Source organism: Aethalodelphis obliquidens, unplaced genomic scaffold, assembly GCF_003676395.1.
Source record: "Aethalodelphis obliquidens isolate GAN/ISIS:26980383/991018 unplaced genomic scaffold, ASM367639v1 scaffold53, whole genome shotgun sequence".
Classification (NCBI taxonomy): domain Eukaryota; kingdom Metazoa; phylum Chordata; class Mammalia; order Artiodactyla; family Delphinidae; genus Aethalodelphis; species Aethalodelphis obliquidens.
The window spans coordinates 10,374,754-10,397,763 of record NW_020837997.1 but is presented as its reverse complement, the minus strand read 5'-3'; the positions used below and the strand labels follow the sequence as shown (position 1 = coordinate 10,397,763).

The 23,010-nt window shown below is 50.3% G+C and overlaps 1 long non-coding RNA gene across 1 annotated transcript in view; it reads right to left on the bottom strand.

Moving 5' to 3' along the window:
• The window catches only part of LOC113608684 (uncharacterized), a 41,570-nt gene that overhangs the window by 12,789 nt on the left and 5,771 nt on the right, over nt 1–23,010 (bottom strand). Inside the window, exon 2 of the long non-coding RNA XR_003428391.1 lies at nt 21,986–22,161. This is a non-coding gene — a long non-coding RNA (uncharacterized LOC113608684). The remainder of the gene's footprint in view (nt 1–21,985; nt 22,162–23,010) is intronic.

The window sequence follows — 23,010 nt, the reverse complement described above, 5'->3', positions numbered from 1 at the left end:
TGTTCATTGCAGCAGTATTTACAATAGCCAGGACATGGAAGCAACCTAAATGTCCATCAACAGAGGAATGGATAAAGAAGATATGGTACACATATACAATGGAATATTACTCAGCCATAAAAAGGAACAAAATTGGGTCATTTGTAGAGACATGGATGGACCTAGAGACTGTCATACCGAGTGAAGTAAGTCAGAAAGAGAAAACCAAATATATATTAACACATATATGTGGAATCTGAAAAAATTGGTATAAACGATCTTATTTACAAAGCAGAAATAGAGACAGATGTAGAGAACAAATGGATGAAAACCAAGTGGAAAAGGGGTGGGTGGGTGGGATGAAGTGGGAGATTGGGATTGACATATATACACTGTTGATACTATATATAAAATAGATAACTAATGAGAACCTACTGTATAGCACAGGGAACTCTACTCAATGTTCTGTGGTGGCTAAATGAGAAGAAAATACAGATATATGTATACATATAGCTGATTCACTTTTCTGTACAGTATAAACTAACACAATATTGTAAAGCAACTATATTCTGATAAAAAAATTTTTTTAAACTTAAAAAAATAATTTAAAAAAGAAGAGACAGGAAACAAACAAACAAACAAAAAATAAGAATGGAAAATTGTTCACTTTATTTGGGATTGATGAAAGCCTTACTGAATGAGTTAAAATCTGGAAACCATAAAAAAAAATACTGATGTTTCACTGTATGAATTCTAAAAATATCTATATAGCAAAAACACCTTAAAGTCAAAATCCCCCCCCCAAAAAATAACCAAAAAAAGATGAGGTCATTAGAGCGGTCAAATCCAAATATGACTAGTGTCCTTATAAGAAGAGGGAAATTTAGACCCAGATCCACACACAGAGTGGACAGCACCATGTGAGGACACAGACCCAGGGGGAAGGTGGCCATGTCTTAAGACAGATAGAGATGGGGAGATTTGCCAGCCCAAGCCAAGCAATGCCTGGGGCCACCAGAGGCTGGAAGAAGCAAGAAAGGATCCTCCTCTAGAAGATTCAGAAGGAGCATGGCCCTGCCGACACCTAGATTCTGGACTTCTAGCCTCCAGAACTGTGAGAGAATAAATTTCTGCTTTTTTGTGATACTTTGCTACAACAGTCCCAGGAAACAAATACACCAGGCTTCTGCCTTTCACTTCTCTTCCTGACTGCCTGTTACTTAGGATTCTCCCAACTCCAACCCTCCCCATAGATGCCCAGAGCCCAGAAAATCAAATTGGTCTATTCCTTATGTAAGGAACTTCTAGATTTCACCTTTTTCTCCTCTTGGCTTTATCTTGGCATGGTGTCTAAGAGAGCAAGGTTGCAATGTCACCTTTCACCAGTAGAGGTCTCTCTCTTTCTCTCTCACACACGCACATGCACACACTTCTATCCTCCAACTACGCGTGCATCCCTGCCCTGGTTTGCAGTGGGGTGAAACTGTGAAACTTGAAACTGTGTATGTGATCCTCTAGAAGTGAGGGAGGGACTTCCCAGACGGTCCAGTGGTTAGGACTTGGTGCTTCCACTGCAGGGGGCACGGGTTCGATCCTGGGGAACTAAGATCCCACGTGCGGTGCGGCCAAAAAAAGGAAACGAGAAAAAGAAAAAAACCCCACAGAAGTCAGGGAGACCTCAGCATTGAGATTTACAAGGACATGGGCTCATGGAGCTGGGCCCTTCATGGTTGTTGATTCTAAATGTGTGAGACACAGCAAAGGAAACTGTAAACAAAATGAAAAGACAACTTACAGACTGGGAGAAAATATTTGCAAATGATGTGACCGACAAGGGATTAATTTCCAAAATATACAAATAGCACATACAACTCAATAACCAAAAAAAAAAAAAAAAACAGCCCAATCAAAAAATGGGCAGAAGACCTAAATAGACATTTCTCCAAAGACGACATACAGATGGCCAAGAGGCACATGAAGAGATGCTCAACATCACTAATTACTAGAGAGATGCAAATCAAAACTACAATGAGGTACCACCTCACACCGGTCAGAATGGCCATCGTTAAAAAGTCTACAAATAAATGCTGGAGAAGGTGTGGAGAAAAGGGAACCCACCTACACTGTTGGTGGGAATGTAAACTGGTGCAGCCACTATGGAGAACAGTACGGAGGTTCCTTAAAAAACTAAAAATAGAGTTGCCATATGATCCAGCAATCCCACTCCTGGGCATATATCCAGATAAAACTCTAATTCGAAAAGATACATGTACCCCTATGTTCACAGCAGCACTGTTTACAATAGCAAAGACACGGAAGCAATCTAAATGTCCATCAACAGATGAATGAATAAGAAGATGTATGCATATACAATGGAATACTACTCAGCCATAAAAAAGAATGAAATAATGCCATTTGCAGCAAAACAGATGGACCTAGAGATTATCATACTAAGCGAAGTAAGTCAGAAAGAGAAAGACAAATACCATATCATATCGCTTATATGTGGAATCTAAAATATGACACAAATCAACTTACCTACAAAACAGAAACAGACTCACAGACATAGAGAACAGACTTGTGTTTGCCAAGGAGGAGGGGAGGTGGGGGAGGGAAGGATTAGGAGTTTAGGATTAGCAGATGCAAACTATTATATATTGAAAGGATAAACAACAAGGTCCTACTATATAGCACAGGGAACTATATTCAATATCCTGGGATAAACCATAATGGGAAAGAATAAAACAAATTTGTGAGACAGGTTATATCAGCCTGATTTTAGAAACTGCAAGGCTGAGGGCCTGAGAGGGGCACTGCCACAGGCCTCCTGGCTTCCATATGTGGTCTCACATTATATCCTTAAGGTCGTCTTTTTTTTTGGTCTAACATCTAGTCTTTCAGTAAATCCTGTCCCCTCTGCCTTCAAAATCCATGCAGGGGCTTCCCTGGTGGCGCAGTGGTTGGGAGTCCGCCTGCCGATGCAGGGGACACGGGTTCGTGTCCCGGTCCGGGAAGTTCCCACATGCCGCGGAGCGGCTGGGCCCGTGAGCCATGGCCGCTGAGCCTGCGCATCCGGAGCCTGTGCTCCGCAACGGGAGAGGCCACAACAGTGAGAGGCCTGCGTACAGAAGAAAACAAAAAAACAAAAAAACAAAAAACCCATGCAGAACCTCTCTCCTCCTCTGCCTCCACCTGGCTCACCCCGTCATCAGCTGCCTGGCCCAAGGTAGTTGCCTCCTCCCTGGTTCCTGGGCTCCCACCCTCACCCCCCACAGCCTGTCCTTCCTGCAGCAGCCACCAGAGGGCGCCTACTCCAATGTCACCTCCTCACTGAAGCCCCCTACGGTTAATTTTAGTGTCAGTTTGACTGAGGGGGGGGGCGGGGGCGGGGCCCAGATCTTTGGTTAAACGTTATTCCTGGGTGTGTCCGTGAGGATGTTTTCGGAAGAGAGAAGCATTTGAATCGGTAGACTGCGTACAGCAGATGGTCCTCCCCAGTGTGTGTGGGTGGACCTCATCCAATCCGTGGAGGGCCTGAACAGAACAAAAAGGTGGAAGAAGGGAGAATCCACTCCTCTGCCTGACTGCATGAGCCGGACATCCATCTTCTCCTGCCCTTGGACTGGGTCTCCAGCGTATGGACAGCCAATCATATGACTTCTAGTTTCCAGAATCACGTGAGCCAAATACTTAGAGTAAATCTCTTTCTAGATGTATATACATCCTATTGGTTCTGTTTCTCTGGAGAAACCAACCTCTGAAACTGCCTTTTTTATTTATTAACTCACCAACTAATTCTTCCTCTTCCCCAACTAGAATTTAAATCACCTGGGGACAGTCGTTTTCTCCATCTTGGTGGCTGGATCCCCAATACCTACAACGGTGCTTGGTATACAGTAAGTGCTCGATATATGCCGGCTGGATCGAATCACTGGCTCCAGGATCTGTACAGTCCTGCGGGGAGGCAGGTGAGGGACCCAGAGGCCCATGTGATGGTGGCAGGAACTAAACGGAGCGACTTTTCCCTGGACTATTACACTGTCAGCCACAGACCCAGAACTTGAACCCGGGTGTCTCTGTGCTGCCACAGCAGGCCTGGTCCCTCTGAGCTTTGGAATAACAAGGACACAGAGCTCAGAAGTGAAGATGGGGAAGAAGGTGGGCCCTGGTCATTCTCTGTAGAGGGCCATCCTGCACACTATGGGGTGTGGAGCACCCTCCCTGGCCCCCACCCACTCAATGCCAGGCGCAGCCCCCAGCGTGACCTCCACCAAGGTCCCCAGACACTGCCCAGTGTCCCCTGGCTGGGCAGAATCATCTCTGGTTGGAACCACTGCCTTGCAGAACTGGCTCCTTGCCCGCCTCCCCCACTGCTCTCTATACGTTCCCGCAGCGCTTACAGGCGGGGTGGGAGACCGCACATTCCAGGCTGGGCTCTGTCTGGCAGGCGGGAGGCCTTGCCCAGCCCGCCCAGTCCCTTCCAGACCCAGGGAAATTGGATTAACTCGGAGAAGCTCGCCAAGACGATCCGTCATGCCATCTGAAGGACGGCGTATTGATCTCCAGGTGGCAAAAATATTACATGATATCCCTTTTTGTTATTTAAAACGCTGCTTAAGCAATTCCGTAATGGAACTCTCTGGCCGGCCGGCAGCCTCTCCGGATTGGGTGGAGGATGAGAGAATGTGAACGCGGGCCTGTGCTCCCCCGGGGAATCGACAACCCCTGGAGGACAGCTCCATTTTGCTAGCAACATGTGCAGCTTTGATTTATTAAAGACATAACAATGATGAATATGGCTGATTTATAATCAACTTGTCCAGGGCCCTAATTGATTTCTGGGGTGAAGTTTAGAATGGGAGATATTGACACCTTGAGTGGAGGGCCACCGGCCTTGGGGATGGGCTGTGATAGGGTGGCTGGTGGGTTCGGTAGGAGGATGGAACGGGGAGATGGTGGCCTGAGTCTGACAGCGTTCCTTGCCACCTCTTGAAGTTTGGGGTTTCTGCTCAGCTTTGCCTGAGATATTCAAGCCCCGATGGATGCCACCATTTCCAAATGACCGAGGCGGGCCCTGGCTCCAGCAGAGGGACATATGCCATATTGCCCACAAATCTCTCAGCGTGTTCTGTGTTCGGAGACTTCCTCAGTGTATATACGACACGGTGGCCATGAGAGCCTGGCACTGTGTATGTAAATGAATCTGCCCCACAATGTCCAGAACCTTCTCTTCCTCCAGAGCCCTATGCTAAGACTGCCACATTTGGCCAGTAAAAAGACAAGAGGCCCAGTGAAATCTGAGTTTCAGACCAACAGCAAGTGAATTTTAGCATAAGTATATCCCATGCCGGAGCTGGGATATACTTATACTAGAGAATTAGTATAAGTATTAGTATAAGTATCATCTGCAATTCCAGTTTAACTGGGAGTTTTGTATTTTATCTGACAAACCTATGGTGACATTCAAGACCCCAACTCTCAAGACCCCCACAGGGTCGAAAAGATACGTGCACCCCAGTGTTCATAGCAGCACTGTTCACAACAGCCAAGACGTGGAAACAACCTAAATGTCCACCGACGGATGAATGGATAAAGAAGATGGGGTGCATGTATACCATGGAATACTACTCAGCCATAAAAGGAATGAAATAATGCCATTTGCAGCAACATGGATGGACCTAGAGATTATCATACTGAGTGAAGTAAGCCAGAGACAAATACCATATGATGTCACTTCCATGTGGAATCTAAAAAAATGATATAAATGAACTTATTTACCAAACAGAAATAGACTCACAGACATAGAAAACAAAGTTATGGTTACCAAAGGGGAAAGGGGGGGAGGGATAAATCAGGAGTATGGGATTAACATATACACACTACTATACATAAAGTAGACAAACAAGGTCCTACTGTATAGCACAGCAAGCTATATTTGATATCTTGTAATAAACGATAATGGAAAAGAATATGAAAAAGTATATATATATATAAATAAATCACTTTTTCGTACACCAGAAACTAACACAACATTGTAAATCAACTATACTTCAATTTAAAAAAAGGAAAAAAATATGGGCCCGTTCACATGATGAGGAGATTTTGAGGCAAGAGGATATTCAGTGTCTGCCCGAGATCACGTGGTGGCTGACTTAAGATTCAAACCCAACCCTGAGGTCTGAGCCTTGCAAGGCTTCCGAGATCCCACATTGCTTTCAGAGGGAAAGGACAACAGATTTTCTTTCTAGGCAGTGATAGGTTATCCTGGTAGCAGGTCTGCCTTGTTATTGCTGTGTGACCTTGAAAAGAGCTTGGTCTCTCTGGGCGTCAGTCTCCAGCACAGGAAAATGGGCGTGATCATGGAGTCTCCATCATAGGGTGCTGGGAAGGAGAAAGTGATTTGTGGTTGACCACACTGGATGAGCACCCAATACACAGGAGGGGTAACTTGGGTCTCCCCATGTACTAATAAAGACAGAAAGAGACAGAGAGAGACAGAGAGACAAAGAGAGAGATAGCAATAGAGGGAGTCAGAGACAGAAAGAGTCAAGGCAGAGAGACAAAGAAGACAGTGACAGAGAGAGGGGTGCACCCCATTTGGAGATGGGGTGGACCCAGAGGGTGGGAATTAAGTCTGCAAATCAACAGGTCCTAGCAGTTTCTGTAAGGGGAGGAGAGAGCAAAGCAGGAGCCGGAGGGATACAGGATCCGGAGCTCAGGGGCCGGCAGCTGCCTGTGCCCAGTCTCCGTGACAGCCCTCTTGAGCAGTTTTAAGTATCATTAAAGATAAAATAATTTTCCCCCCTCTGAGTCGTGTGACTGACATGGTGATGGCCCCACCGACAGGGAGAAGGTCAGGCTGGAATGTAATCATTTTTTTCCAGAGGGATGGCACAGCAGCTGGGAAAGGGGAAGGGACCTGAGACTGTCCCCAAACCCTCTAAGCTCTCAGCTGCAGGGCATGATGGGGCCACGGGGACAGTGAGGGCCAGGGGGACTTCCTGGAGGAGGTGTGCTTGCTGCTGGGATTGGAAAGAGAAGGCATCCCAGGCAGGGGAGACTGCAGAAGCAAAGGTGTGGAGGTTGGATATGTCTTTTCATACATCTTCCTACTCCCACCTGATGTCAATTCATTAATCCCAGCTTCAGACCTTCCACGGCTCCCAGCTACCCACCCCACCTCAGGGTTCAAATCCTGGCTCTCCCTCTTATTTGCCATGTGATCTTGGGTGTATCACCTCCCCCTCCTAGCCTCAATCTCCTAATCTGTAAAACAGGATCATCATAGGACTTTCCCACCCCGCGGATACGACGAGAACTCAAAGAAATAACAGTGGTGTCAACGCTTTTGGCTGCAAGTAACAGGAAAAGCCAACTTAACTTAGTCCAACATTAGGAACCATTTTTCATCTTATACAATGAATCATTAAGATCTTTACTCAAAAGGTACCTCTTCCAAGAGCCTTCACTGATCAATCCCTGTGCTCGCTTTTAATACCCTCCTTTATTTTTCTCCCTAGTACTAATCATTTCCTGAGAATATTTTCTGCTCCCTCTTCCTCCAAATGTCAGCTCCCCAAGGACAGGAATTTTTATCTGTTGTGTTCACACGTTCCCCATGGCACACAGAGGGTGCTCATTAAACGCTTGTTAAATAAATGGATGACTTCTTCATCCAAGAATGATTCAGTTATTTAAGAACAGAGTCCTGTGTCTTCCTCAGGATATCGACCATGTTGCTCCTCATGGTCCAAAATGCTTGCCAAAGCACCAACCATCACACCCTTGTTCCAGCAGCAGGAAGGAAGAAGCGTGGAAGGACAAAGGAGGCTTTCTCCAGTGGACTGCCTCCTATACAGAGCCTTCCAAGAAGCCCCTCCCCAAGTCTCATTGGCCAGGACTCAGTCACATGGCCACACTTAGCTAGCTAGCTGCGAGGGAGTCTGGGAAATGGAGTCTTTAACAGAGTGCCATTCCACCTCTCCCAGAATCTAGCAACCTGTGTGAGGAAGGCCAGGAGGATGGATGTTAGGAGGCAGGGAACAATGGACATACCCCTGACCCTCTACCTCTGCCAATGCCAGTGACCACCTGTATTAGTTTTCTCTGGCTGCTGTAATTTATCCAGTTACCACAAACTTAATGAAACACAGTAAAAGAACACAAATGTATTATCTTACGGTTCTGTAGGTCAGAAGTCCCACGCGGGCCTCACTGGGCTAAAGTCAAGGTGTCGCCAGGGCTGGTTCCTGCTAGAAGGGAGAACCCACGTCTTGCGTTTTCCAGCTTCAAGAGGCTCCCTGCATTCCTTGACTCCTGGCCCCTTACGCCACCTTCACGGCCAGCAATGGCAGGTCAAGTCCTTCTCACACTGCCTCTCTCTGTTTCTCCCCTTCCTGCCTCCCTCTTCCATATTTAAGGCTTACATTGGGCCCACCTGGACCCTCTCTCTCTTAAAGTCTCTTAAAGGAAGACCAGCAACCTTCATGCCATCGACAACCTTAATTCCTCTTTGCCATGCGACAGGGATTTGCTGAGTTGTGGGAATTACAAATTTCACCCTCCTGGGCCTCCCCAATCCTCTTCACAGCCTCCACGAAGGAGAAAACACCACGGTACCCATTGCCCAGATCAGAACACTGAGGCCCCCGGAGACTGAACAGCTTGCCCACGGTCCCCTTAAGGCTCCTAAATTCCCAAAACTGGCATTTGAACCCAGGCGTGTGTGATTGCCAAGCCCGTGCCTCCTTCAACGAGGCTGTTTGTAACCACAGCTGTGGTCCGTCATTGCTATTATTAGGGTTATCATTCGGTGAGTGCCGGCTATGCCTGCACCAGCCTACAGGGTTCACGCTGACCCTCTAGAGAAGGGAGTTACAAAGCTGAGCACAGAGGCACAGGGAGATTGAAGGGCAGTCCAAGGTCACCCAATGGGTGGCAAAGCCAGAACGTAAGCCCCAGTCCTCCTGGCTACAGACCACTGTCGTCCCCACCTCTGGGGAGAAAGCTATTGCCTAACAGAGGCCACAGAGGACCCAGCTAGGGTTTTCTGGCAGCACCAGGGGCTCACTAAGCCCTTTCTCTTCCTGGCAGAGGCTGGGGCAGCAGCAGTCAGGGGGGAAGCAAGCCAAGTGCTGAGTCTGCAACGTGACATGCCTCCGCAAAAGCCACCAGCCACGTGGCCACGGAGGCCCACGGCTCTGGGGATGATCCATCTCCCCCCATCCCTCTCGCTGGCTGCCACCCTCCTACCTCCACGCTGGCGCCCTCTGTCTCTCCCTCTCCCGGTCTCTGCCCAGCTTCCTGCATCCTGGGGGAGGCATCGTTCCAAGACCACCCAGGGAAGGAAGGGCAGCCCCCCATCATGGAAACGCTCAGAGGCAGGATTCACCAGTCGGAGAGAGAGTAGAGGGTAGGGGCACAAGTCATGGGGTCCGTGGACCAGGTCCCCACTTCAGCTCCTCCTCTAATGCTGGGCCAGCTAATTCATCTTGCTAGCCTCAGTTTCCTTGTCTGCAAAATGGGTTTGAGAAAAAGAATCTACACTGTAGGACTGACGTGAGGGTTATGTTAACTATGACAAGCACTTTGGATATTGACAGTAGATAAATCCTGTGTGAGGCCAGAGGAGATTTCAAGGTAGTCTGGGAAGGCTTCCTGGAAGGGGCAACATTTGATTTGGGCCTTAAAATATGAGGAGAATTTGGAGGGACTGGCAGAAGGGAGAGGGAAGATCTGGTGGGTGGACGAAAGAGTTGGGACTTTGCTACAGGTAATAGGGAGCCATAGAAAGTTCTCCAGCAGGATGGTGAGAGCATCAGTCCAGCTATGATTTTTAGGGCGATGAGCCCAGCAGCAGGTCAGGGTGGGTCTAAAGACCTAACCTCCAAAGCAGAGCCCATCAGGCTTCCCTCATCCCCCCACTGGGGTGCCTGGGACTGGGCAGTGATTCAGGCACCTGAGGTGGAGGAAGAAGATAAACACATGGGTGCTCATAAGGGGAAACCAAGGCACAGAGAGGGTTACTAACTTGCCCAGAGCCACAGGACAGGCAAGTTCCAGGGCTGGGATTTGAACCCAGGCAGTCTGGCTCCAGCCAAAGCAGTTCTGCAGTTGCCCCCAGGACCTCAGAATGTGACTGTATTTGGAGACAGGGTCTTTAAACAGGTAATTAAGTTAAAATGAGGTCATTAGGGCAGCCCCTAAACCAATATGACTGGTGTCCTTATAAGAAGAGATTAGGACACAGACACACACAGAGGGAGAGCATGTAAGGACACAGGGAGAAGACAGCCGTCTGCAAGCCAAGGAGAAGAAACCAATCCTGCCAACACCTTGTCTCAGACTTGTCTCCAGCCTCCAGAAGGGTGAGAAAATAAATTTCTGTTGTTGAAGTCCCCCAGTCTGTGGTACTTTGTTATGGCGGCCCCAGAAAACTCATACACTGCCCATGTCTCCAATAGTTAGGGCTCTTTGGTCTGAAAATGACAAAACAAAACAAACAAACACTTGATTTGGATTGGCTTAAGCAAAAAGCCAATATATAACAAAATATATAGCTTCAGGCACAGTTTGATCCAGGTGCTCAAATCATGACAAGATCATCTGCTTTCCTATTAGTTCCATTCACACGGAGGTGCTTCCCACATGGTGACCAGAGAGCTCCTAAGAAGACCAGGTTCCTATAAGCTCAGCAACCCCTGAGGAAAAGAGTATCATTTGTCCCCCTAAATCCAGCTAATTGTTCAGGAGTTCACTCTGATTGGGCTAACTTGGGTCATGGTGAGTGGCCCTGAGCCAATCACTGAAGCCAGAGGTTCAGAATCCTGATTGGCCAGCCCTGGGTGTTTTTTGATTGGGCTCCCCCAGAAAGAGACCCTGAGGCAAGGATGGGGGGATTACTGTGTAGGCCACTGTGACCCACTGGGGGCCTGTAGGACACTGTGTAGAGCATGCCTTGGAGTTTTCTCAACAGAAGCAAAAGGGAGCTGCCGTATTTATCCACCAACTTCCCATCTGTAAAGGCTGAGGGCTGCAATAACTCTCCTGTCTTCTGGCTTGGCCTGCCTGTGGCTAAGTGAGCTCCAACAGTCTTAAAAAAATACCTTCAGAGAAACGGTTTCAGGTGTTCACAGGAAGTAGGCTTTGCATGAAGTGAGCCCAAGAGGATATCCATGGGGCTGCTGCACTGGGTCGCAGCCTCCCTCCACGGAGCCCTGCCTGAACTTCATGAACCAAAAGCAAGACAGGGGAGGCCCCCCCACAGGAAAATCCAAGGCACTGTTCCAGAAGAAGAAAGGATGCAGAAGACGCTAAAAAGACAAAAATGGTCTAACTGAAGCCAGTTTTCCTTCATTCTTCCCATGAATCTCTATGTTCCCACTGACTGCACCTTTACATTTCCCTCAAATTTTCCAAGACCCTCGAGCCCCTTATCAGTCCAAAGGGACTCTCTCAAACATTAGACAGAGGAGCAGGGGACGGGATGTATGGGGCCATTCCCGCTGTTACTCCTGTGACTGCCGTAAGGTGTCATTGTGGAACAACGGTCTTGCACAGCCTTGTCTGTTTTTCCCTTGCGTGTCCTAAGCCAGACAGATCCTTGCACGGTCCCCAGTGGAACCCCAACTTGGGTCCCCAAGGTTAGAGCCGAATGGCTTACACTCATGAATCCGTTCAGGCCTCAGTCACCAAGCTAGACATTTGGACAGGGGAAATGACACACCAGACACACCAGGACAGGGGAAATGAATGAAGCAGGACTTCCAGCCCCCGTCACACTCTGTATTAGAACCAACCAGTTTCTTCCCCCAACCCCCCTCCCACTTCCGTTATAACTAAGTCCCCACTGGGACACCACTGAGTATCCTCTTCTGCCTTTACATCTCCCTCGGGGCCACCTCAACCCATCAGAGTGAACCACAGAAGGGAAGGAAAAGGAACATCAATCCCATCGCTCCCAAGAATTCCACCTCAGGAATTCCCTGGTGGTCCAGTGGTTAGGACTCGGTGCTTTCACTGCTGTGCACCTGGGTTCGATCCCTGCTCGGGGAACTAAAATACCGCAAGCCAAGCTGCATGGCCAAAGTAAAAAAAAAAAAAAAAAAAAAAAATAGCTCCACCTCATTGCCACTGGCCCACTCTGCACATCGAGGAGTTTGGGGAGAGATGTATCAGTCAGCTATTGCTGCATAACAAGTTGCCACAAATGCAGCAGAGTAAACCAACACTCCTTTATTATTTCACAGTTTCTGAGGGTCAAGAGTCCAGGCACAGCTTAGCTGGCCCTGTACTCCAGGGTTCCTTCCCTGCAAGATGTCAGCTGAGGCCACAGTCATCTCCAGGTTTGACCGGAACCTGGAGCAGGGTCTGTTTCCAAGTTCAAGAGGCCTTGCAGGCTTCTGCTCACTCTCCTAGAGCCCAGCTGCCATGCAAATAACCCCAGGCTGGTCTGCCAGAAGAGCATCCCTGCTCTTCATGGAAGAAATCCATGGAAGAAAGCCCAGTTGTCCCATCCAACGGCCAGCTGACCCCCAAACGAGGGAACCCAGCCAAGATTTGCAGAGCTGCCTGAAACCCCAAGTTGAGTGCAGAGGCAGGAATGAGCCTGGTTGAGATTAGAAGAATCACCTAGCTAATCTGCAGACTCGTGAACCAAAATAAATATTTAGTGCTTTCAGCCATTAGATTGGGGGCTGGTTTCACAGATCCAATCTGCTACAGCATCATCATCACCATTCCCCCATGACGATGGGCATCCACTTAAATACGAATAAAACTAGGAGGAACCATTCAACTGACTCTCCCTAAATAAAGAAGTTCTACTTCACAGAGCTTAGCTGTCTCGACTCCACAAAGAAAATGTGGCTGGCAGCTTCTCCTGATTAAAACATGTGAAGTTCCACTTCACCAGGCATCACAATACCCTCCTTTTCCGTCCACCTTCCCAGGGAGGCTCAGGAGGGAGGGGATGCTCTTCCAGGCTTGCAGGCTGGACCAGGGGCTGGCCAGGGGCTCTCAGGACCCTTTGGCTGCCCTAAATGGGACCCCTCCCTGCCATCCTAGTCCGAGGCGCTTGCTACAGAGATTCCCTAAGGATCTGTTGGTCTTTTCTTTCCAACACCCCAGACCCTCTCAAGACGAAGGAAGAGGGACTTCCTGGTGGTCCAGTAGTCGAGACTCCGTGTTTCCACTGCAGGGGACACGGGTTCGATCCCTGGTCAGGGAACTGAGATTCTGCATGCCATGTGGTACAGCCAAAAAAATAAAGTCTATTATGTTAAAGAAGAAAGAGAAGGAGAAGAAGAATCCATGCGAGGTGGAGGATGACAGAACTGGCTCCGGGAAGCCTCAGACCCCAGCACTGGCAGACCGGGAACAACACAAGCAGTGTTCCAAACTTGGCTGTGACCTTGAACTTGTCACTGTCCAGAAACACTCGGTAAATAGGTGATATCTCCTGACCACTCCCCTGACCCATCCCTAAGTCCCCTGGACCTCCTCCAAGATCTGGCCACTGACAGCACTGCTGAGACCTGGCCCCAGCAAGTCCATTCTCATTGGTCAATGCCACAGCCATACCTGTAGCTAAATATAGTATCACCCCAAAAAGCAAGAGTCCTCAGCTGAATAGCTCGGTGATCAAGGGCAGAAACTCTAGAATTAGACCCATGTATAAACCTTAGAAAAAGTGAAAGAAGTAAATAAAGGATGGAACGATGATCCTTCCACACCACGAAGTCCTACGCAACCGTACAAAAGAATGAGGACTCCCATGGAAGGATCGCCAAGATACTTTAAGATTAAAAAGCAAGAGTAATGGATACAGAGTTTCTGTTTGGGGTGATCAAAACAAAAACACATTTCGGTGGCTGGATGGTGGTGGCGACTGCACAGCAATGTGAATTATGTAAAGCCACTCAGCTGCGCACTTAACCATGGTTCAGATGGTAAATTTTATGTCAGGGATGTCTGGCCACAATTGAAAAATCAGGGTGGGGGGCAGAGGTAAAGGTTTTGTCTCTCAAAACCTTTGTGACCCCATCCTGTGTCTGTCACCCTGCAGCCCCTCACGGTAGGCTTAGAAGTATCAGGAGCCAGTTTAGAGAAACTGAGACCCAGAGAGGGTGGGGAGTTGCCCAGAACCACACAGTAAGGAGGACGCGTGGCCAGAACATAAGAAACTCCAACGGAACCCGAATGCATAAGACAGTCCCACGCAACCCTCTCCAGGGAGTGGTTGATTTTGCTTAAGCTTCTAGGGGGGCGGCGGGGAGGCCAAATGAGAAGGAAGTTTTTTTTCCTTGTGGGAGCCGTGGGAATCCCTCCCTGGGGAGAGGTGCTGGCTGGTGAGGACATCCCTGGTAAGTCTCCGATCACAAGATTAGGTGATTTCATTATTGTCTGCGAAGCCCTCGGGAGGGTTGGCGCTTACAGATAATTACCCGTGATACAGGGCGCTGGAGTCGTCAAGGAAGGCTGAGCCCACTCGGAAGATGGGGCCAAGGTGTTGGGGCCAGGAAGGTGCTTGAAAACGGCCCCATCCATCACCTTCGTGCAGAGGAAGGGGCTCAAGAAGACAGAGAAGGGGGAACCCGTCCAAGGTCACACAGCCAGACAGAGGCAACATACTCCGTCATAGCCACCCAAACCTGAGGCAGGTCCTATCCCCCCTCTGCCCCACAGCCCTCCAGGGCTCCCACCTCCCTCGGGTTAAAGCCCAAGTCCTCCCCGTGGGCCACAAGGCCCTGCACGGCCTGCCCTCACCTCCTCCCTCTGTCCCCCGGCTCCCTCCAGCCCAGCCCCCGGCACCTAGCAAATGCTCAGAAAAAAATGAAAGGACCCAATAAAGAATAAATGGGCAACTGGAGCACATCTGGGCTCTGAAAGGAACTTCTAGCCCACAGCCTCTGCTTGGACTCCTCTCTGGATGAGGAGCTCACTACATCCCAAGGCTCCCACTTCATCTCTGAGCTGTTCTGGTCATTAGCAAGGTCCTCTGCAAAATCTGGGCTGAGTTTTGTGCCCTGGAGTGTGTGTGTGTGTGTTTTGAGGGATGGGGGAGTGACATGAGGTCATGAGCAGAAATTCTGGAATCTTTGCAGGATGGTCACTGTTTTGAATCCTGGGAAAGCCTTCCCCTAAAGCCCTGGGGGTGAGGTTGGTCCAGACTGACTCTCTCTCTCACACACACAGAATTTGTCTGTCTCTATTTATCTCTCTCCTCTTCTCTTTTTTGTCTCTGTGTTTCCGTCTCTGGGTCCCCGTGCTGCTCAAAATCACCCAGATACACAGATACCGAAGCAGCTTCTCAGCCCCGAAAGAAAATTGCCAGCCGCCCCAGCAGCAGAATAATTGAACCGGTGGGCGGCCAGGATTGAATCAAGTGTGAGGGGGTGAAGGGGGGAAGCTGGGGCAGGGCTGTGGCGGACGAGCTTAGCTCTGGGCAGTGGGAGTGCAGCCGTGTGGGCTGGAGAGGGGCCATGAAATCTCACGAGCAAGCCTGGTCCCCCCCAAAACCGCTGGCCCCCCCAGACAATCTGAGCCCTGCAGAAAGAGCTAGAGGTCTGTGTCTAGGTACCCCCTCAACACACAGAGCCTGCTGAATCCTCAGAGCCACTTGGCAGGGCTGGGATGGGGGTTTCACCCAGGTCCACTGCCAGGGGCAGCCCACCCCCATCAAAGCCAGGTTCATTACCGTTCATTCATTCATCCACAGATTTTCTCATCCCCACCCACGCACCTATGCTTCTATCCACCCACCCACCCAGCCAGCCATCCTCCCATCCCCCAACCTAAATGCCCCACTCACCCACCCACCCATGCAGCCATCCATTCCCCCACCCAACACCCAACCCACAGGTCAACCACTCAACAAGCACTTAGTAAGCTCCTGCAGAGCTCTCCTTTCTGTGCTGGGTCCTGGAGACACCGGGATAAAAATGACAGCCAAGGCCCCTGCTCAACTGGGGAGATTAGCGTCTAGCTGGGAAGAGAAATGTTAACAGACAGTTGAACAAACCACTCCATCACGGAAATGGTGACAGTTCCTGAAGCCATGCCCAGGCTGCCCTGGGATATAGGATAGGGGTGTGGGGCTGGGGATGAGACTAATTAGGTTGGGGGGCCATGGAAAGGCTTCCAGGGGGAAGAATGTGACAGGCAGAGGGAACAGCATAAGCAATGGAGAGGCCGATGTCCAGTGTCTGGTTCAAGGGCAAGGCACGTGAAGTTGACCCTGGACAGGAAGTAGGGACACTGGATGAGAAGTAGGTCGGAGGGAAGTTGCTGACCGCAGAGAAAGGGCTCTTGGGGCTTGTCCAGTGCAGATGGGCAGGACTCAAAAATAGGGGACAGGAAGGACTTCCCTGGTGGCGCAGTGGTTAAAAATCCGCCTGCCAATGCAGGGGACAGGGGTTTGAGCCCTGCCGGGAAGATCTCACATGCCATGGAGCAACGAAGCAGGTGCGCCACAACTACTGAGCCTGCGCTCTAGAGCCCGTGAGCCACAACTACTGAGCCCATGTGCCACAACTACTGAAGCCCGTGCGCCTAGAGCCTGTGCTCAGCAACAAGAGAAGCCATCGCGATGAGAAGCCCGCGCACCGCAATGAAGAGTAGCCACTGCTCGCTGCAACTAGAGAAAGCCCGCACGCGGCAACGAAGACCCAACGCAGCCAAAAATAAATTAATTATTTTGAAAAAAAGTAGGGGTGAGGAGGGACTTCCCTGGTGGCACAGTGGTTAAGAATCCGCCTGCCAATGCAGGGGACATAGGTTTGAGCCCTGGTCCGGGAAGATCCCACATGCCATGGAGCAACTAAGCAGGTGTGCCACAACTACTGAGCCTACGCTCTAGAACCTGCGAGCCACAACTACTGAAGCCTGCGTGCCTAGAACCTGGGCTCTGCAACAAGAGAAGCCACCGCAATGAGAAGCCCGCGTACTGCAACGAAGAGTAGCCCCCCGCTTGCGGCAACTAGAGAAAGCCTGTGCGCAACCAGATCCAACACAGCCAAAAATAAATAAATAATTTTTTTTTTTTAAAGAAAGAAACTTATTAAAAAAAAAATAGGGGACATAAATGGGACTTCCCTGGCGGCCCAGTGGTTAAGACTCCACGCTTCCACTGCAAGGGGTGCTGCTTCCATCCCTGGTTGGGGAACTAAGATCTCACATGCTGAGCAGTGCGGCTAAAACATTTTTTTAAAAAATAAAGATAAAAATAGGGGACAAGGGGCTTCCTTGTCCCCTAGAGAAGGCCTGTGCGCAACGAAGACCCAACGCAGCCAAAAATAAATTTAAAAAAAAATAGGGGACAGGAAGGCAAAGGAGATGAGAAGGCACAGCCAGAGAGGTGAGAGAGAAGCCAGGGGTGGTGGAATCCCAAAGCCACTTTGCCCAGATTGAGAACTTAAGGTCCAGGGATCGTGGAGTCCCACCTTCCGCCCAGGCTCCACCAATAACTGCTATGTCCCTTCCTAGTGTTGGACAGTCACAGAGGCCCTGAGGATCGCTGAGGGAGACCTTCAATAGCTGCTTTCTCATCCCAGCCCCACCAGCCCTCACTGGCCAAGCCACACACCTAATCTAGCAGCCTCCACGGTCTCATCTGTGAAATGGGTACATTTCAGCCACTTCACCAGGCTATGGGAAAGTGCTGAGGTCAAGATGACCCCAGCTAGAAGTTAATGTGTCCTCTACACCATGATTAGCAGGCCTCCTTGCTCCTGCATCATTCATTCATTCATTCATTCAACAAATATATATTGAGTACCCAAACACTGTTCTGGGTGCTGAGAATACACCTGTGAACAAAACAGACACGGTTCCTCTGTCCTCAAGGTGCTGATATTAAAGTAAAGTAAGACTTGGACTTCCCTGGCGGTCCAGTGGTTAAGACTCGTGCTTCCACTGCAGGGGGCACAGGTTTGATCCCTGGTCGGGGAATTAAGATCCCTCACGCCATGCAGCGCAGCCAAAAAAAAAAAAAAAAAGGAGAGTAAGACAGAGAGTAATACACCAATGACTAATCCAATTTCAGGAAGCAGTAAGAATGCTAAAGCAGGGAAAGGGGACAGAAATGGTCGCGGGGAGATGCCTTATCTCTGGAGTAGGCAGGGAAGGCTTCCCGAAGGAGGTGACATGTGAGCTGAGACCGTGTGGGGAAGTGTGAGTCTGGCCAAGAGTTTTGGCAAAAGCATTCCAGACAGCAGGAATAGCAAGTGCAAGGGCCCTGAGGCAGGACCAGGTTTGGCATTTTAAGAATCAGCTCCGTTTTTGTGGCTGGAGTGAAGGGAGGGAGAGGGAATGGGATCCATGACCTCTGATCACCCATCCCTGGCACTGTTTGCCTCTCCTCCATTGTGATCCATGCTGTGTGCCATGCTATACATTTTTTATATTTATCTTGCCTGTTTTCTCTCTCTCCAACTGTTAGCTTTATAAAGATGGGGACTTCTTTCCTTCTGGGCTCCCTGTTCCCTGCTCTGCTTCCAGAGCCTAGAACAGTCCCAGACACTCAATGTGAGATTGTGAATGAATGAACAGGCATCATTCCCATTGGAAGGGCCAGATGGGAAGGCAATTAGAGGCTCCGTCCACTTCAAGAGGCCCCTTTAGGAGGTCAGAGCTGAGAGATGTGGGGTCAGAGCCTCCCTCCATTACTGAGATTCTAATTAACTCCGGGGCCGAGAGGGTCGCCCTGCTCAGAGGAATTATAGATAAGTTTCCATCCAAGTGTTTGAGCAGCGGCTCTAACGGGGCGGACAGCGGCTCTTCCTCTCCCCAGACCAGCCAGCTGGCCACGGAGGCAGGCACCGAACGAGGTCATTTGCATAGGCAGGTAATTGGTTTTGCAAATAAATCTGGTTCTTGAAATTTGTAGATTAGCAATAATATGTCTCCAGATGAGAGAGAAAGGTCATGGATGAATAAAACAACAATTAAACTTTCAGGAGATTATTAAACTAAACAGAAACCTGGCACGGGGCGGCCAAGGGAATAGGGAGCGAGGCGGGGAAGGTGGAAGGGGTCTGGGGTGGGCGGCCTGCAGCCTGGAGCAGCTAACTGATGCCCTCGACTTCCTGCCTCGTGGGAGCACATTCTGTATGTCAGGCTCTGGGCACAGTGGGATATAGCCAGGATAGTTATCAGGATCCCATGTCCCAGTAGAGAAAACTGAGGTCCAAGGCTGCGCAAGGCAGGATTCAATCCCAAGACCAGCTTTGCACCGTCCCAGGTGGCAGTGAGCCTCATCTCACAGTGGAAAGGAAGAGAGAGGGTGGACCCCTCCTCTGCTGCCTCTTGGCTGTGTGACGAGGACCATCCCTTCCCCCGACCTGTGCCTCAGTCTTTCCACACCTCTAAAATTGGGGCTGAGAGAATTTTATGTGTGATTTTTAATTTGCAAATATTTTTGTACTTGTGTGGGCAATTAAATGTGGCACAGCTGCTAATGGACCGGGCACTGTGCCTGGAATGATGGGGGTGCCCCTCTGGTCATCCTGGGCTCCTGGCTGCAAGCAACAATCATGTGCTGCAGGAAACATAAGCAGAACTGAAATTTATAGATAACTCTCCGGGTGGAAGGGAAAGTTGGAGAAAGAGGGTCCGTCAGATAGAGAGGAAACGGAAACTCGGCAGGTGACACAACCGTATTTTGCCACCCACTAGCTTGTGACCTTGGGTGAATCACCTTTCCTCCTCGAGACCTCAGTTTCCAGAGCTCTAAAAGAGGGAATCATTGTGCCTGCTTTACTTATTCAATGTAGTCATTCAAAATATTTCCTGAGCCCTGAATGAGCACCAGGCACTGTCCTAGGCACCAGGAATGCAGCTGCAAGCGAAACAGGCAGAAATCTCTGCCCTGGTTGAGCTCAAAGCCTAATGAGGGAGACAGGCAATGAGCAAATAAATCAGTAAAGTCTATAGGGCTTTACAGAGTGCTAAGTGCTAGAAAGGAAATTAGGGCAGGGAAGGCATTGGGAAGGAACAACAATTGAGGAGGGAGGGCAGGTTGCAATTTTAAACAAGATGTTCAAGGAAAGCCTCTGAGAAGGTGAGATTTAAGCAGAAATCTGAATGGGGGGAGGGAGGGAGAGACCTGGGGGAAGAGCATTCCAAGCAGAGGGAACAGCACATGCAAAGGCCCTGGGGCAGGACTGTGCCTGGCTGGCATGTTGGAGGAACAGCGATATCTGTGTGTCTGGAGCACAGTAAGTGAGGGGGACAGAGGGAGGAGGTGAGGGCAGGGAGGGAAAGGGGGCGGGTCCTGAAGGTCTCCTTGTCCAAAGGGCATCTCCCTGCTAGGGTTGCCTCAACAGTGGCAAATGTTCACTCCTTCTTCCCAACCCATTTGGTGGAAGAGGTTATGGGCTGGTCCCCAAATTTCATGCTCTATTTTCTCCTTTAGAACTAGAACCTAGGGCTTCCCTGGTGGCACAGTGGTTGAGAATCTGCCTGCTAATGCAGGGGACACGGGTTCGAGCCCTGGTCTGGGAGGATCCCACATGCCGCGGAGCAACTAGGCCTGTAAGCCACAACTACTGATCCTGCGCATCTGGAGCCTGTGCTCCACAACAAGAGAGGCCACGATAGTGAGAGCCCCGTGCACCGTGATGAAGAGTGGCCCCCGCTTGCCACAACTAGAGAAAGCCCTCACACAGAAACGAAGACCCAACACAGCAAAAATAAATAAATTAATTAATAAACTCCTACCCCCAAAATAAAATAAATAAATAAATAAATAAAAAGAAATAGAACCTGCCCAGGTAAAGACTACATTTCCCAGCTGCCCTTGAAGCTCAATGTGACCATCTGATTATGTGATGGACAATAGGATGTGAGCATAAATGATGCCTGTAAGTTCCAGGTTGTAACCTCAGAAGACAAGGATAGGCCCTCCTCTACCCCTTCTCCCCTTCCCCCTCTGCCCTCATCTGGAAGGTGGCTGTGATGGCAGGGGCTAGAGCAGCCATTCTGTTCCAAAAGATGGAAGTTTGGCTGAGGAGGTAGAACACCAATAGAAGCCTGGATCCCTAGTAATTGTGGAGCCACCACTGCAACCTGGGCTGATGCCCAGACTGTGCAGACAGGCATCATTTAAGCCATGGCTTCCTCTTTTAAGTCATAGTCATGGTTCCATAGATCTCAAATAATCACAAGTTTTGAGCACTGTCATTACCCACATTACATTCCCCAGACTTCCTCTCTTCTCTGCTAACACTCCTCTGCTGCAAATTGCCCTTCACTCCCCCTCCTCCTCCCGATTTCCCTCTGACTCTGCTCTTGGCCTCACTGCTCTTGCTACAACCAAGCTGTGTCATAACAAATGAGCCACCTTGTGGCCAGCCTGAAAACTGTCTTTCTTGGCTCTGGAAATCCTGCCCATCTGAGGCTGCCCACTGGCTCTCCAATAGACTTAGTTTTATTCCAAGATATTTTCATGGATGTCTATCTTCCCCCACATCCTCCTCCCCTTCTATCTCCCTCTCTCTTCCAAATTATGGCAACGCCACCAGAGCTTTTGACCTCTAAGTCCCATGTGTATGGCAATTTTGTAAGGCAAAAGGAGACCAGGGGCTTCCCTGGTGGTTCAGTGGCTGGGAGTCCGCCTGCCGATGCAGGGGACACGGGTTCGTGCCCTGGTCCAGGAAGATCCCACATGCCGCGGAGCGGCTGGGCCCATGAGCCATGGTCGCTGAGCCTGTGCGTCCGGAGCCTGTGCTCCGCAACGGGAGAGGCCACAACAGTGAGAGGCCTGTGTACTGCAAAAAAAAAAAAAAAAGAAAGAAAGAAAAAGGAGACCAGAGAGTGTGAGTGACCTGGCTGGGTCACACAGCCTGGATATCCTGTCCAAAGGAAACAGAAGAGTGAGAGAGGATGGACCACTGACCTTCTGGCCTGGGAAGAGAGGACAGTGGGAACCCACTGAGTTGTTCACCCAGGAAACGCCTCTATCAGAGCTGGCTAATCTCATTCCCCCATTTATTCCACAAACACTTACCAGGCAACTGCTGTGTGCCAGGTCCTATTTCAGATACCGGGACCCAAACACGCTCATCCTCTCCCTCTCAGCACTCACAGGTTAGTGTCAGAGCTGTGATGGAGGAGCTCAGAAGAGGCCCCTGAGCTGGGCTGGAGCCTCAGGCTTCCTGGAGGAGGTGATGTGTAAGCTGAGATCTGAAAGATGAACAGGGGAAGGCAGGGTGACCCACATGAAGGAAACAGCAGAAACAAAGGCTCAGAGTCGGGGTGTGCTGGGTTTGAGTCCCTGGGAGCATCCAGAGCAGGGGAAGATAAAGTCAGGGAGGCAATGGGGGTGAAAGGCTGGGGACTTCAGGCCAAGGGCAATGGGGAGCCAAGGAAGGATTTAGAGCAGGGGAGGAGTGAAATCAGATTTGCCTTTGACGAAGGCCCCAGGGAGGAGGGCCAGGTGGGGCCAAGCCCGGTGGCCGGTCCAGGCCGGAGGGGATGCAGGACCGGCCGCCCCTCCCCCACCACATCCCCCAGCAGCCTCGCTACGCCCGGACTCGAGCAGGAAGGAGAGCCGGGAGGGGGTACCTGGCAGCCAAAAGCCCAGCGGCTAATGAACCCGGTGCTGCGCGGGCTATTTTTAGCAGCCGCTCCTCTGGACGCCTAATCGCTCTGGCCGGCTCCAGCCTGGCTGCCATGGAAACGCACAGCGCCGCAGCGGGGAGCTCGGTCCCAGATCCCGGACTGCGCTGCCCGCCCCCAGCCGCGGCCCAGGACGCTGGCGCTGCCACCGCCGGGAGGGGCCCTGCCTGCCCTCCCGCACCGCCGCTGTGTGACCCGGGGACACCTCTGCCCGTCCCTGGGCCTTCGAGGGTGAGGGGGTCAGCGCGGGCTCTGGAGGCTGAGCCCCAGGTTCAAATGCCCGCTGAGCCAGCGGTGCGAGGCGCGACCTCAGGCTTATCTTGCAACCTTGGCTTCTCATGTTTAAAACGGGTCCCCCCTCATATGACTGCGGGGACTGGGATGCCTGGAGCTTGAAGCTCAGCGCCTGGCCCC